Consider the following 15,269-nt stretch of genomic DNA (forward strand, 5'->3'; position numbering starts at 1 on the left):
CTGTGTGGTACAGTTTTTATGCTGTATCCTCCTCTCGATGAGGTGTGTGCGTTTGAGGTGTGTGTGGTTCTGTGTGTTTTGCTTGGTCTTGGCTCCCAGGCCCTGAGAGAGCTTCGTAACGGGGGAGAGCTCCTCGTGTCTCCGGTGTGATAAATTAAAACGGGGAGTGCCCCCCTGAAATGTCTCGTGTGTGATAATTTAATGTGGCTCTCAGGCCCCTGGTATAGGCAGGGGTATCTCTTGGTTCCTCCTAACGGGGAAGAGCTCTAAAAATGTCTCCTGTGTGATAAATTAATGTGGCTCTCCCGTTCTTGAGGATGACTGGTGCATTGTCTGAGTGTCCACCATCTGCCAGCCTGGGAGATGGGGCCTTCAGCTCCGGCCTTGACCTGACTATATATTATCATGTTTGTGTTCGTTGGGTTAGAGCAAGAGTTGACTATATTGTAATGTGTCCATGTGATGTGCTCATCAGGCTAGGGTAGGAGTTAGCTATATTTATAATGTACATGTGATGTACTCAGCAGGTTATTTTTCCCAACAAAGGCTTGAATAAGCCTTGGGGGAATGTTTGAAGTGGCCCACTATTTTTTCTCCCGTTGGCTAGTGCATCACTTACAGCTCGCTGTGACAAGACCCCTTCATGGACTACAAGCTGAAGAGTGTGAGCAAAACATCCTAAGCTTGACACACCTAGCTAATTCATTGCCTTTTTCATGTTAGCAGCATTGTCTCTTAAAACGACATGGACCTTATTTTTCTCAATCTTCCAGTCATGCAGCATCTCCTCCATGGCGTGCGTGATTGCATCAGCTGTGTGCGATCCCCTGAATTCACGTGCATGTAACACTGCTCTCTGCAGTGTGAAGTCAGTGTCCACCCAGTGCGCAGTCAGGCTCAACAGAGACAGCGGACGATGGTCTGAGCTCCAGATGTCGGTGGTGAAGCTTATAGCATTTGCCTTCTCCAAGTGTGCGGCAATACACTTTTTAACCTATTCGTGCATCCGGGGTATAGTTTTGTCTACAATGTAGTGGCGGCTAGGAATAATGTAGCGAGGTTCGAGGTGCTCCATTAAGCGTTTAAACCCGACATTACTCACCACCGACAGGGGCTGGTCATCAAGCACAATAAACTGGGCCATCTTTTCTGTTATGGCCATTGCCTTTTTGCTGTCCCGTGGTAGTTTGTCACGTCTTGCAAAGCTTTCGGCCAGCGTGGGTTGCTGAAGCGAGCCAGAGGCTTGTTGCTTTGCCTTGCTGCTCTCGCGAAAATCCTCATGTTCTTTTTTGTGGTGTTTTTTCAAATGTGCGATGAGGTTACTTGTATTGAACCTTCCCGGTTCTGTCCCTCCACGGGACACTTGCGCCTGACAAATGTTGCATTTAGCTGCAACGTCTTTGTCCGAGTTTACGGTAAAATACTTCCACACAGCCGACATCACTACACCTTGCTGCAGGCACACACGTTGTCGTTGTTGTGATCACGTGGGCTGTGCATGCTGGATCAGAGACGCTCTTCTTCCGCGGCCGGCACCAACGTTAATTAAGGGGCATTACCACCTACTGTGTTGGAGTGTGATCAAACCAGAGTCACCTATTATAGAAGTCCTGGAGCGGTAAATGGACAGCTTATATCGGAGCACTTATATCAGAGTTTTTAGATTCAGTCCGATAAAATCCGATATTCACTTTTTTGGCTGATATCGGACTGATTTCCGATATCAATATCGGATCGGGACATCCCTAGAACTCATCACGACTCTAAAAAATTCTCGACTTCTCCTCTGTCCCCGTTACATTCGTCGAGGGTCCAGCCGCATGTTTATGTACAGTTCCACCGCTAAAAACTTCATCCCAGCGCTGTGGTCTGACCACAGCTCACCCACCGGCTCCCGCACTTCCTCTCCGTGTCATCACAACAACACACGTCATCAGAACGCAACCAGAGTGAACACCTTCAACCTCCGTCCAATTCCTACTTCCGCCCCATCAATTTCAAAACAAAAGCACGTAAAAGTCGCCCTCTTCAACACAAGATCCCTCAACAATAAAAGTCTCATTATCAATTAATTCATCATCGACCAACAACTTGACCTCCTGTGCCTTAATGAAACATGGCAAAAACCCCTGGATTATTTTTCACTAAACCAAACCACCTCTGCTAGATTTTCCTACCTGGACAACCCACGCTCTGAGATCAGAGGAGGGGGCATTGCTGCCATCTACCAACAAGACCTCCAACCTCGCCCTCTCACCATCCCTGCTGCTCCATCTTTTGAACACCTGGCTTTTAAATTCTTCTTTCTTTCTTTATGCCCGTTCCTCCGGCCTGGAGCATAGGCCATCGACGACGACTCTCCACCCAGCACGGCTCTGGGCTCTCTTCTCCGCCTCCACCCAGCTGGATCCAAGCCTCTTCAGCTCCGCCTCTGTGTCCCGTCTCCAGGTGTTCCTGGGGCGGCCTCTCTTCCGCTTCCCCTGGGGGTTCCAGGTCAGGGCCTGCCGTGTGATGCTATCTGCGGGTTTTCTCGGTGTGTGGCCTATCCATCCCCATTTTCATCTCAGGATCTGTTCTGCTACTGGCTCCTGGCTTCCTCTCTCCCACAGCTCTTTGTTGTTGTTTTTTTCTGGCCACCGGATTTTAAAGATGCGTCTCAGAGAGGTGTTTATAAAGGTCTGGATCATCTGTAACGTCTTCTTCGTCATTCTCCACGTCTCTGAACCATAGAGAAGGATGCTTTTGACATTAGTGTTGAAGATGCGCACTTTAGTTGATGTTGCTATTTCTTTGGAGGCCCAGATGTTCTTCAGGATAATGAAAGCTACTCTGGCTTTGCCTACCCTGGCCAAGACATCGGTGTCTGTGCCCCCCTGATGGTCTATGGTGCTACCAAGGTAGGTGAAGGAGTCAACTTCCTGAATGGGTCTGTCATCTATATTGACAGGGTTGGTGGTAGGGGTGTTAATCCTCATCAGTTTAGTCTTCTCCTTGTTTATCCTGAGGCCTGTTCCAAGGGATGTTGTTGCCAGTTTTGTAGTCTTGTCTTGCATCTGCTTGTGATTATGGGACAGACTAGCCAGGTCATCAGCGAAGTCGAGGTCTTCAAGTTGTTTCCAGAGGGTCCACTGTATGCCGGTCTTGCTTCCTGTTGTGATGGTCTTCATAATCCAGTCAATGACTAGAAGAAACAGGAAAGGTGACAGACAGGCTTTTAAATTACCCGGCCCAAAACCTCTCATCATTGCAATCATCTAACGCCCCCCCAAACCCAATCCATCATTTCTACCAGAACTCTCTGAATTCATCACCGCACTCTCCTCAATCTCACCATCTGTTTTACTTCTCTGTGATTTCAACCTACACATTGACTCCCCGGACTGTAAATATGCCATGGACTTTCTGGACCTTATCAACTGCCTCGGCTTCACCCAACACATCAACTTTCCCACCCACAACCATGGACACATCTTAGACCTGGTTTGCTCCATTGGCCTCCACATCCACAATATCTCCAGCACTGACCTCTCCATATCTGACCAGCTGGCCATCACACTTGTCGTTGACACTCCCGCCCCCCAACTCAAACAGGACAGCACAATCACTTTCCGCAACATTAAATTCATCTGCCCAGTCTCTCTCTCCACCTGCATATCAAACACTCTTTCCAGCCTCACCTTTCCTGCAAATCCAACCCCCATGGACCTCGTCAACATCTAATACAGCACACTGTCTTCATCCCTCAACAAACTGGCCCCCCTGAAAACCAAAACTGTCACCTTCACTCACTCGGCTCCCTGGTTCACCCCGGAACTTCACAAATTAAAAAAACAACTGCGACAACTAGAACGACTCCACAAGAAAACCGGTCTCGCATACAAAGAGCACACAAACCTCTACAAATCAGCACTAAACAAAGCCCGTTCAGTATACTACTCTGGCATCATTCACTCTGGATCCTCCAACCCACGCACCCTGTTTTCCAACATAAATAAACTCCTCAAGCCCCCCGACAACATTTCATCCTCATTTACCCCGGAGAAATGCAACAACCTCATTTCATTTTTCAACTCCAAAATAGAAAACATCCACAACCAGCTTGCAACCTCCTCTGCCTCAACCCCGGTCCCCGAACCCACACCTCCTTCATCCTCAGACCACCGGCTCTCTACCTTCTCACCGATAACCACTGCAGACCTCTCCAAAATACTCTCCACCATGAAATCATCCACCTCCCCCCTGGACCCCATGCCCTCTGAACTCGTCAAAGCCTGTTTTACCTCTCTCGCCCCACTGATCACTGACACCATCAACTCCTCCCTTACCTCTGGCACTGTCCCCCCACCTCTTAAACTTGCTGCCATCACCCCTCTCCTTAAAAAACCTGGTCTTGACTCTGACGACCCCAACAATTTCAGACCCATCTCCAACCTCACATTCATCTCAAAATTACTGGAAAGAGCCATCGCAACTCAACTCAAGAAGTACCTCCTCTCCAATAACCTATATGAAACATTCCAATCCGGCTTTAGAACCCACCACAGCACTGTAACAGCACTAATCAAAGTCGCAAACGATCTCCTACTCTCCTCTGATTCCGGCTCCCTCACCATTCTTCTCCTCCTGGACCTCAGTGCTGCCTTCGACACCGTCAACCACTCCATCCTCCTCAGCCGCCTGAAATCCTTAGGCATCACTGACACCGCCCTCTCCTGGTTCAACTCATACCTGTCAGAAAGATTTCACTATATCGCCATAAACAACCACAAATCCCCCACCACCCCTGTCTCACACGGAGTCCCCCAAGGCTCAGTGCTTGGCCCCATCCTCTTCATCCTCTATATGCTCCCACTTGGCCACATCATCCGCCGCCATGGACTTCACTTTCACTGCTATGCCGACGACACTCAACTCTACATCACCACCAAAACCATCACTCCAGCTATTCTGTCCACCCTCACCAACTGCCTCACCCATTGGCGTCAGTTTGGTTTGAAATGTGCTGGGGACAGAGATTCGGAAGTGCATTTTTAGAAGTGCTGGGTACAATGAGGATGCACTCCTTTTTCTCTCTTTAGTGCCGGTAATGAAAGGTTCTGAAAGACGGCATAACCATGTAGCTAATTACTAAGGAATAAAATGTATACAAAATCTGTCTGGCACGTTTTATGAAGAAAACGTTTTCAAAAAGCATCGGACATATGACCCACTATGTTCTGCTCCATGTATCCAATGTTGACAACGTGACATGGTATGGCTAAGCTAACAACAACAAGAGGAGCTAGGAAAGGAATTTAAGGGCCAAAGGTGTGGCTACACACAGCACTACAAAAGTCGTCAAAAAATAATAATATTTGTTGCACAGCTGAACGCTGTATCACATCAGGAGCTGGCTGTTCTAAATTCACAACATGCATTCCATCAAAACTAGCCTACATCAGGCATTCTGACCAATACTCATGAACTCTTGTTGTCACTTTGTGTCAACAAGAGACTGACTCCACCGACTATCAATTGCAAGTTAAAACAGCCAACCACTTGATTGCAAAAAACACAAAAGACCTCGCCACAGCACCAGCAAATCTTAAGCAATAAATATCGCTTCTTACCTTTATTTATGTGGCAGTGGTCTGCAGATGCATCCCGTGGTGTAGCCTGCCACATCCATTTAGTTCAACAGGTTATCGTTCTGATACTGTCCATGGTACTAGCAACCTGCTCTGGTGCTTCTTACCTATGTATTCAGGCTAAAATGACTTGATGCCTCATCATCCCAGCCAAAGAGTATTGGTATTATTAGTAATGGCTACTTGCCAAATCGAAAAAATAACTTCACACAGTGTGTCTTTTTCCAATGTATTTGTTATCATTCGTAGCGTTGATCAGCAGAGAAACAATTCGACAAAGTTGAATTGTCCTATGTTCCCCGGGTCCTATGTTCCCCTCTTTGTATGAGACTGGGGAACATAGGACCCTTTTTTAAAAAAAGGGACCTATGTTCCCCGCTTTTCCCAAAAAGGGTCCTATGTTCCCCGATATGTATGCGACCGGGGAACATAGGACCCTTTTTAAAAAAAAGGGTTATATGTTCCCCGGTCTGTTACTTTTTCCACCATTACTGCCAAATTCCGGCCGAGATAACCAATAAACAAACCCCAAGAAGCCCAATTCCTACGAGAGCTCCCCGCGCTACGGCCATCCGGAGGCGCACAGAGCTTTTGGCCGTGATATTATTATACAATTATATTACATTATATACTATTATATAAAGAGCTCCGGGAGTCGCAAACGGCAACAATAACTTTCTCCTCCATGCTGCAGTTCACCCCGGACTGCACTGCACTGAGTTGGCCGGTTGAACGGTGATTGGCTGTTACGTTACACATGTCACTCAGTGGCCACGCTGTTGAACGCCGATTGGCTGTTATCACGCGGATGTCGCGTCAAAGTTTAATATTTTAAAGATTGATAGATTGCGGGGAACATAGGACCCTTTTCCCAGAAAAGGGTCCTTTGTTCCCCGCTTTTCCCAAAAAGGGTCCTATGCTCCCCGGTATGTATGGCTACTGGGGAACATAGGACCCTTTTTGTGAAAAACGGGGAACATAGGACCTTTTTTTAAAAAAAGGGTCCGATGTTCCCCGAGTGGGGAACATAGGACCCGGGGAACATAAACATACATTTCAAGATCCTCCTCACCACCTACAAAGCCCTAAACAACCTTGCCCCCTCATACCTGACGGATCTCCTCCAACGCCCCATTCGCCAACACCCTCATCCCCATCACCAGGACCAAATACCGCACCATAGGGGACAGTGCCTTTGCCATTGCCGCCCCTACCCTCTGGAACTCCATCCCCCTGGCCAGCCGTAACTCTGATCACTGCCGTCTTTCAAAAGTCGTCTCAAAACCCATCTCTTCAACATCACTTACAACACCTGACAAATCTTTTTTCACCCTCTCTCTTTCTTATTTTCCTATCTTTCTCTGTATTGATGTTTTGGAGTATTTGTATGCATGCATGTATGTACTTTACTGTCCATTCGTATCCTTTTTGTTTTGTGTTTTTGTAAAGCGTCTTTGGGTACTCTTCTACTTCCTATTGTAGTAGCCTACACTGTGTTTAGGCTTGTGGAGGCCAAGCCTAAACACATTGAAGGCTACTACAATAGGAAGTAGAAGAGATTACCTGTTTGGTAAGTGGATTTTAAGGGGTGTTTTGTTCAGTAGACGTGTAGGAATTGAGCTATTCTTGAAAGAGTTGTGTCTACAAGAGCTTTTAGAACAGGGGTGCCCAACCTTTTTTGACCCAAGATCTACTTTTCAAGTAGCCAACCTCCCGAGATCTACCAGCAAACCTACCTTCAAGCGGGGAGGGGGGGGGGGGGGTAGAGAACAATTGTTGACGGGGGGGGGGGGGGGGGGGGGGGGGGGGGGGTGTATCGTGAACCTACGGACTTCAGTGGGGGTTTCATTCCGTCTGCGCACGGCACCTTCTCAACGATAATCAATAATCTTCCTCCCACTCGGGTGAAAATGGTAGGGTCTTTAGCTTGTTTCCCCACAGCCATGCCAACGTTTAGGAGTGTGTAACTACTGTTGACGGCTTTCAACTGCTGTTAACAGCACATGCGCTACCGCACGTATATGTCCCGCGCAAATTTAATTTTATTAAAAAAAAAAATAAAAAAATAAAAAACTTTTTTTTTTTTTTTTTCTTCACCCCTCGCGATCGACTTGGGATCTGTCGGCGATCTACTGGTAGACCGCGATCGACTGGTTGGGCACCCCTGTTTTAGAATATAGAAAAGGGTGTCCTTGCACTGGTATAGCACTTGGGCACATTTCACCATTAGGGAACTACACATTAGAATATCCTCTATGTATGTGTGTCAGGGGACTTTCCATGTCATCTTGCCAAGTTTTTGCGTCATGTTAGCCACATACAATTCCTCTATTAGATGTGCCTTGAAGTGCAGTGCCCTGACTGTGAGCTAAACAAAACACCCCTGAAATCCTCTTGCCAAACAGTTCATCTCTTCTACTTCCTATTGTAGTAGCCTACAATGTGTTTAGGCCTGTGGAGGCTATGCCTAAACACATTGTAGGCTACTACAATAGGAAGTAGAAGAGATGACCTGTTTGGTAAGAAGATTTTAAGGGGTGTTTTGTTTATTAGACGTGTAGGAATTGAGCTATTCTTGAAAGAGTTGTGTCTTATTGTATGTTTCAAGTTTTGATTTGTGCGGTTACTATACAAAAATTGTAAATATTGAGATATAGTTTAACCCATTTACTCCTAAAACGCCTGCCAAAAACGCTATAAAAACCTATGTATAATAGATATAAATGTCCCTTATCTCCTGAGGGTTTTCTGAAAATACTAAGAATTGTCACGTCTATGAAAACCTATAATATCAAGCCTGCTGTTAGCGGCATAGAAACATGAAATAAAGTGCATTTTAAGTGTAAGACTCACAGGTTGTTATTAAAACATGCTCCTTTAGGGGGGCCTAAACATAGCAACTCATTTTTATAAAGAATCTGCAAAATCAGAGTTGGTAAGGAAAAAATACGTTTATATCATCAAAGGTAACATATCAGGCGAAATGCGCAGAAGTACATTTTAAAACATGACCAACAACACAGAACAACGGACACACACACACGATGCATCTCTCGTGGCGAAGGACGTGATGCGTGAAGCACTCGCGGTGCCTGCACCCCATCAGCGTGGACCCAGGACGCACTTCGGTGCCGCTGTGCTTCAGAGAACACTCCCTGCAGGTCTTCCTCTTTGTGTTTAGCTGGACCAGGTCATGCTCAGCAGAAGCTCCAATTGGGCTGGTGGGGAGCACCTGGGGAGCACTTTCTTTTGGTGACCGGGACGATCAGCTCCATGGTCAGATCCTCCAGCCAGTCCTTTGTAGCCCCCCCCTCCTATATTTCCAGTCGGCTCCTCCTGCAGACCTGGCAGCCACAAAGGCAATTGTAGCACGCCACCGTGGGAGAAATAAAAAAAAGCCTCCTCCACCACTTTGTAGACCTAGTGCGGGATCTGGTAGTATCCCACCATCTGGTCCAGCAGGGTCTACCCCTTCATTGCTGCTGGTAGTCAGCAAGGCAGGCTGGCACACGAACCTCCACTTGGCGTTGACCATTCGCCTTCCTCCTTACTGACCCAAAAGCTGTCGGGTCATGGAAATTTGACAGGGACCATCACTGCCTGGTGTCCGGCCATATGCAGAAGGTCAGTTCATCCTGCTGCGCCACCTTGAATTGGTTGCATGTTCATGCCGAGCCTGCTTCGTGAGGTCCTTGCTCTTGGGGAGGCCCTTTCTATTGGCACGCACCGTCCCCACAAGCTGTGTACCCCCCCTGGTCTTGAGGTCCATCATCAATGGGACACCGGTGTAAAAGTTATCCATGGTATATGGGGTGAGGTTGGATCCAAAGTAAGGTTTGGCCAGGTCCATCACAATTCTGTGAGCCAGGTCTTTCCTCAGCCTTACCCTGAATAGCCCCAGTGTAAATCGAAATTATTGACATAGCCTGTCTACTTTCCGCCAGTCAACCACACCTTTACTCCCCACTTCACTGGCTTCATGGGGATGTACTGCCAGAAGGCCAGGCGGTCCCTTGAACTTCACCATGGACTCATCCACGTGACAAGCCATTGACCTCATAGATATCCTGGAATTTGCAGGAGGGGTCCATGGAAATCCCCGTAGCTTCCAGAGCATGTCGACTTGTCCACAGCAGGGTTCCATGTTCATCTTTGAGATGGAGTATCTAAAATGCACATAAGATTAATGAGTTTATGCCTAAACATTGCCATCATTTTTGTTGTATGTTGTATGATGCCGGGAATTGGCAATACTACAAACGGTTGTGCTGTGGTTTAGACCGAGAAATACCCCAGAATCGTATCTTGTGTGGCCAAGCTAGTTTGTGCCATTACAAATAAATTTAATAATACTAAAGTTACAAATAATTGTACATTACAGGTTACGTTGAGTTCATGGATAAAGGGAAGCGACCACCCAAGCTAAACTACTACTTACATGAGGATTGTAGCAGTTACCATCTTTCTAGGGCTTTGACTTTTGCCCAAAAAGCAATTCGAAGTTTGTTTGTTTTATTATATTAATATTCAGCTAATAATTAGTGCTGTTAATATTGTTGTTGATTTTTTTTGTTTGATATTCGAAATATATTCTAATAACAAATTTCGAGTCAAAGCCCTACTATCTTCTCTACAAGTAGTGAAGCTACTGCCCAACACTGCTATTTATTATGCTATTAATTATTATGGCATTATTATATCAATAGTAGCAGAAGGCTGTAGCACCACTATCATTACTGGCCATGACGGAGACGTCAGTGCGCTAACGCTACCGTAAGACATAGGAACTCGGAAGAGAGCGCAAGAATACAAATCATTACCTCCAGATCATGTCAAAACGATCCCGTGCCATGGCCTTGGGGACGTGTGTTTGGTACAGCCACTTGGTCTGCCTCCAATAATTCCTGCGTGCTGGCAGTTTCAGGACCCCAAAAGTGAAGCAGAGCCCGACAAACGTTTTCATCTCGGTTTTGGAGATGGGGTTCCACTTCGAATTGGATGGGGTTTGGCCGCGCGTCTGATCCGCATATAAATTAGTTTGGGTCACCAACATGTCCCAAAGTTCATCGTCGACTATCCGTGAAAACACCCCAAGGGGGGTTTCATCCATGGCAATCGGCTGCTTCGGTCCCGGTTTTTGCGTGAACTGCCTTGGATTTCGGGGCATGTATCCATCCGTCGTCCAGTCCACCTGAATCCCGCAAAGTCTTCGTCGTCCTCCTCCTCTCCTTCGACCCAAAATTCCCACTCCTGGGCTCGATCCAAAGGATCATCAGGTACAAAACCTTCTACCTCCACCTCCCTCTCAAACTCCCCACTCTCTCCCAACTCCACATCGCTGCCGTCGCTGTCACAGTACTCGTTGCTAGCCATTTTTGCCGGGGATTTATTTATTTATTTTTTATTTATAGGTTTGCGATTTTATTTGATTGACGTGATTGTCGGCCAACAACGACATTTGGGTGGTCACGTGGTTTTTAAAGACCCACCTCATGTGTATTTGAACCAATGACAGTGCATTCTATGCTGCATGCGTCAAGAAAATGACGACATATCAAAATGCTGCGCTACGCAGCAGCCGGCAGGAGACTCAAAGCTGCGCTACGCAGCAACCGGCGGGAGTTGAAATTCTGCGCCGCGCAGCATCCGGCACGAATGGGTTAATAGACGTGTAGGAATTGAGCTATTTCTGAAATCCACTTGCCAAACAGGTCATCTCTTCTACTTCCTATTGTAGTAGCCTTCAATGTGTTTAGGCTTGTGGAGGCCAAGCCTAAACACATTGTAGGCTGCTTGAAAATGTTTAGTAGCCTACAGATACCAAAATAAATACATAATTTGTGAAAGTAAAATCTTCTTTTTTTTTTTTTTTACATTGTATTGCATTTTGTAGAAATATATATATATATATTATATATATATATATCTTTTGTAAAAAATAATAATTTGCGTTAATCGCGCGTTAAAAAAATTAACGCAGTTAAAATTGGTTTGCGTTAACGCTGTTAATAACGCGTTTAACTGATAGCTCTAATATATATATATATCAGTGGAGGCTTCTCCATTGAGGAGAGGGAGGAAGATCCTCCTTAACATTGTTGAGAATAAAAATGTAGATTGCCCAGACTACTGTAATGAATTAATGCCCTTAAATATGATTACTTTAATGCCTTTGAATATATAATGTTTGTTTCCCTGGATAAAGGGACATTAGCACTAGAGGTCGACCGATATGGGTTTTTCTATAACCGATGCCGATGCCGATACTTAGAGGTCAGGGTTAACCGATAGCCGATATGGGCTGCCGATTTTTTTGGGCCAATATCTAAAAGTTTTCCCATTAGATTGCATGCTAAAGCGTCACACTAATAATAAGTAGATGCACACAATTTGTTTTAACATTTTTTAACATTCTTCAACTCTGACTTGAACCTTGAGTCATACATACCAGTTTTGTTTGGGCGCAAGTGTTAACTGAAATATTAATTTAAAGAAAAATTAAATAAATATTTTATAAATAAAATAAATTACTTGGAAAATATAAAAATATGTTACATAAAAAAAACAGTAGTACTGCAAACACACTAGCAAGGGCAATGCTAAACCCTTTGTGATTTCTCACATTCTTGACTATTAACGTTATACTACTTTACTGTGGACGTAGGCTATATACAGACATTGGTCTGAACACGTCACTTCATCAGGCTAACGATCCATTTTTATTCGCAAACACGTTGATAGAAACACACGCAGCTGCACATGTTCTTGAGGTGAATTTTCTTTGATGTAAATAAGATGGAAACTCGGCTATTTTCTGCGTCACCTAAACCACGCTTCTGAACAAATGTCATACACCGTTCTGAGCTGCTCCATGGCTGCTCTGTGTCTCCAAGCACGGAGCTGCCTGTGAGAGGGGCGGAGTAGCATAACGTAGCGCAACATAATGCCGCCTCCTCCACCCCACGAACAGAGGGACATTTTTCGACTCCAATACAGGAAAATGTAAGCAGAACTCATAACATTTGGGCCAACATATTACTGTAAGCAAGCAAGCTGCTACTAGATTTCGAGTAAAGTCCTTCAAGCTAACAGCAAGGACAAGTTAACTGTGAGCCTGTGAACTCAATCAGCTGTAGCCTTAGGTTACAGCTCTCGACGGTTGAATGCTTTTCGTTTTTTTTTTTTTTTTCTTTCACTAAGTGAAGCAACACTTCATAGTTTACTTGTAACATATATAACCTAGTAAATATGTTACCACCATACAACTTTGAAATAGCAGAATTTAAGCCTTACCTTATCTCCCAGGATTACAAGTTTTGGGTTGGGGTCCTTCACATGCGTTCTGCCGGTACCAATGACACGGGGCTGCCCGCGGACATGCCTGACTATAAATCGGCGCTACTAAACACAGATATCGGCCGATGCCGATAGATTAAAAAATGACAAATATCGGCCCGATACATCGGCCGATCGATATATCGGTCGACCTCTAATTAGCACCCCCTATCGCCTTTTGACAATTACTTCAGGGAGGAAGGTGCTCCCTCAGCCTCCGTTGACTCCCATTCATTTCCAAGAAAGTACTGGCGGCCGGTGAATAACATGGGTTTCAATGGGAGAGAGGAGGAAAGTCCTCCTCTGAGTGGGTGTGACCTTACAGGCGTCTGATTCGCGCAAAAATCTAGTCGCGCTGCCCTATGAACCAATCAGCAGGTACCCTGGCTGGTGAGCGGTGTTGCCAGATTTGGCAGATTCCCGACCCAATTGGGCTACTTTTAACAGCTTTAGGCTGGGAAAATTATCATCGGGCGGGAAATTTACCCAATCTGGCAACGCTGTCGATAACAAACAAACCCGCTCTGCCTGCATCGCCGTTCAGTCTAAGAGACGCAAAGCAGGTGAAATCATCTGAAGGATAACGAGATTCTAACATTTGCGAATAAAAGCATTCCATTCATTGAGTTACAGTGCTAAGTTAGCGACCAAAGAAAAAGGTAGACCACTTCGCAAAATCAAGATCACCAAAAGTAATTGCAACGTCCGTGTTGTGGGTGCTACATGGTTTGCTAGGTACTCATGGCTTACTGGTAGCATTACTAGCAATTGAATGTATTGCTGGCCCTGTTTGCTACTGAATAATGGCAAATCTCCAACGTGGGCTGTTCATGGTTTCCCTGATGTGAAAAATCTTGATAGGGCAACCAAACGCCACGACTAGTGTCAAGTTCACATTGGTGCTGCTATGCAAATTTCCTTGCTAGGCATCATGCCTATAGATCAGGTTGAATCTAGAATAATGTTCTCGTTCTTTTACTAGTTTGCTAATCTGAACGTTCTGTTTGATATTGTGGAAATGGTGTGGAAAGGGTGAATGATTCAGAGCATGATGCATTTTAACTGGCATCACTTTTGGTCAGTCTTTCCTTAAAACAATTGTACCTGAAAATAAACTAAATTGCAGGCAAAATAGGCCCAGATTTTTTTATTTACTTTTACAAATCAAGAGTAAGCTGATTTGACTAATGGGCTTTGCATCCTTTCCTATGGAAGCATATATGTAGCAAAATGCAATTTGCTACAATTGCAAAAATGCAATTTGGAATTATATTACGCATTTGACAATTCATTATGCAATTTTATAATGTAATTTGTAAATACGTTATTCAAGTGTATTTTAACATGCAAATGACAATGCAATCCTCAATTAATTTGCAAACGTTATAACAATACAAATAAATAACATTTTGTCAAATTCTTTGAGTTCCTTTATACAAATTGAAAAGCTATAGCGTCCCCGTGATTGCAATCCACTTCGCCACGCTCCGTTTGTTGCGATGTTCAAATTACATTTTAATCCGCAAAACGAACGCTTTGCAAAAGATTTGGCAAAACGGAATCCAAAACGGAATCCAAAGAGGAATCCAAAGAGGAATCCAAAAAGTCAATATGCAAAGTGGCAACGTATCAGCCAATCAGCGTCTGGCGGGAACTACGTCACTTGCTCGTAATTTCCTTGTTCACTTCTAGTTCGTATGTGTCAGGTCCATGGTCACCAATGGAGATTATTGATACGCTCCGAAGTTTGGCCGATGATGTGGAGAACAATCGTGTTGAAGACACAGATGCAGTAGATAGAGTGCGTGTTCTGGGAGATAGGATAGAGGACTTATCCTCACTGGTACGTTTTGACGCCAGTGTGGTAAACACAAAGATTTCCCAAGTGCTACAGGCACTGGGTGCGAAACATAGGGTCGGGAGACCCACCGTCTCCACCCACTCCTCACCTACAAAGCTCTCGACAACCTAGCCCCCAGTTACCTCTGCGACCTCCTCCAAGAATACCTCCCTCCCGCTCCCTCCGCTCAACCTCTGCTGGACTACTATGTATCCCCACATCACGACACATTACGAATGGGTGCCCGGTCATTCAGCTGTTCAGCACCCAGGCTCTGGAACTCCCTCCCCCCACACATAAAACAGTCAGACACCATTACAACCTTCAAGTCACAACTCACCTGTTCAAACTCGCACACAACGTCTAACTGATCACTGTCTTGATTGTTTGTTTTGTCTTGTTTTTGTTTTATTTATTTATTTTTTATTATTATTTTTCCACAATGTCTTGTTGTAAACGATTTATGA

At 45.2% G+C, this 15,269-nt stretch overlaps 1 long non-coding RNA gene across 1 annotated transcript; it reads right to left on the reverse strand.

Annotated features, from left to right (window-relative positions):
* Positions 1-744: 744 nt before the first annotated feature.
* LOC130390184 (uncharacterized) lies at positions 745-13,583 on the reverse strand. Its single transcript, XR_008896759.1, has 2 exons — positions 12,921-13,583; positions 745-3,181 (listed from the first exon to the last, which is right to left on the reverse strand). It is a non-coding gene; the product is annotated as an uncharacterized LOC130390184 (long non-coding RNA).
* Between the last annotated feature and the right edge of the window lie 1,686 nt (positions 13,584-15,269).

This window comes from Gadus chalcogrammus, chromosome 1 (genome assembly GCF_026213295.1).
Source record: "Gadus chalcogrammus isolate NIFS_2021 chromosome 1, NIFS_Gcha_1.0, whole genome shotgun sequence".
Lineage (NCBI taxonomy): Eukaryota > Metazoa > Chordata > Actinopteri > Gadiformes > Gadidae > Gadus > Gadus chalcogrammus.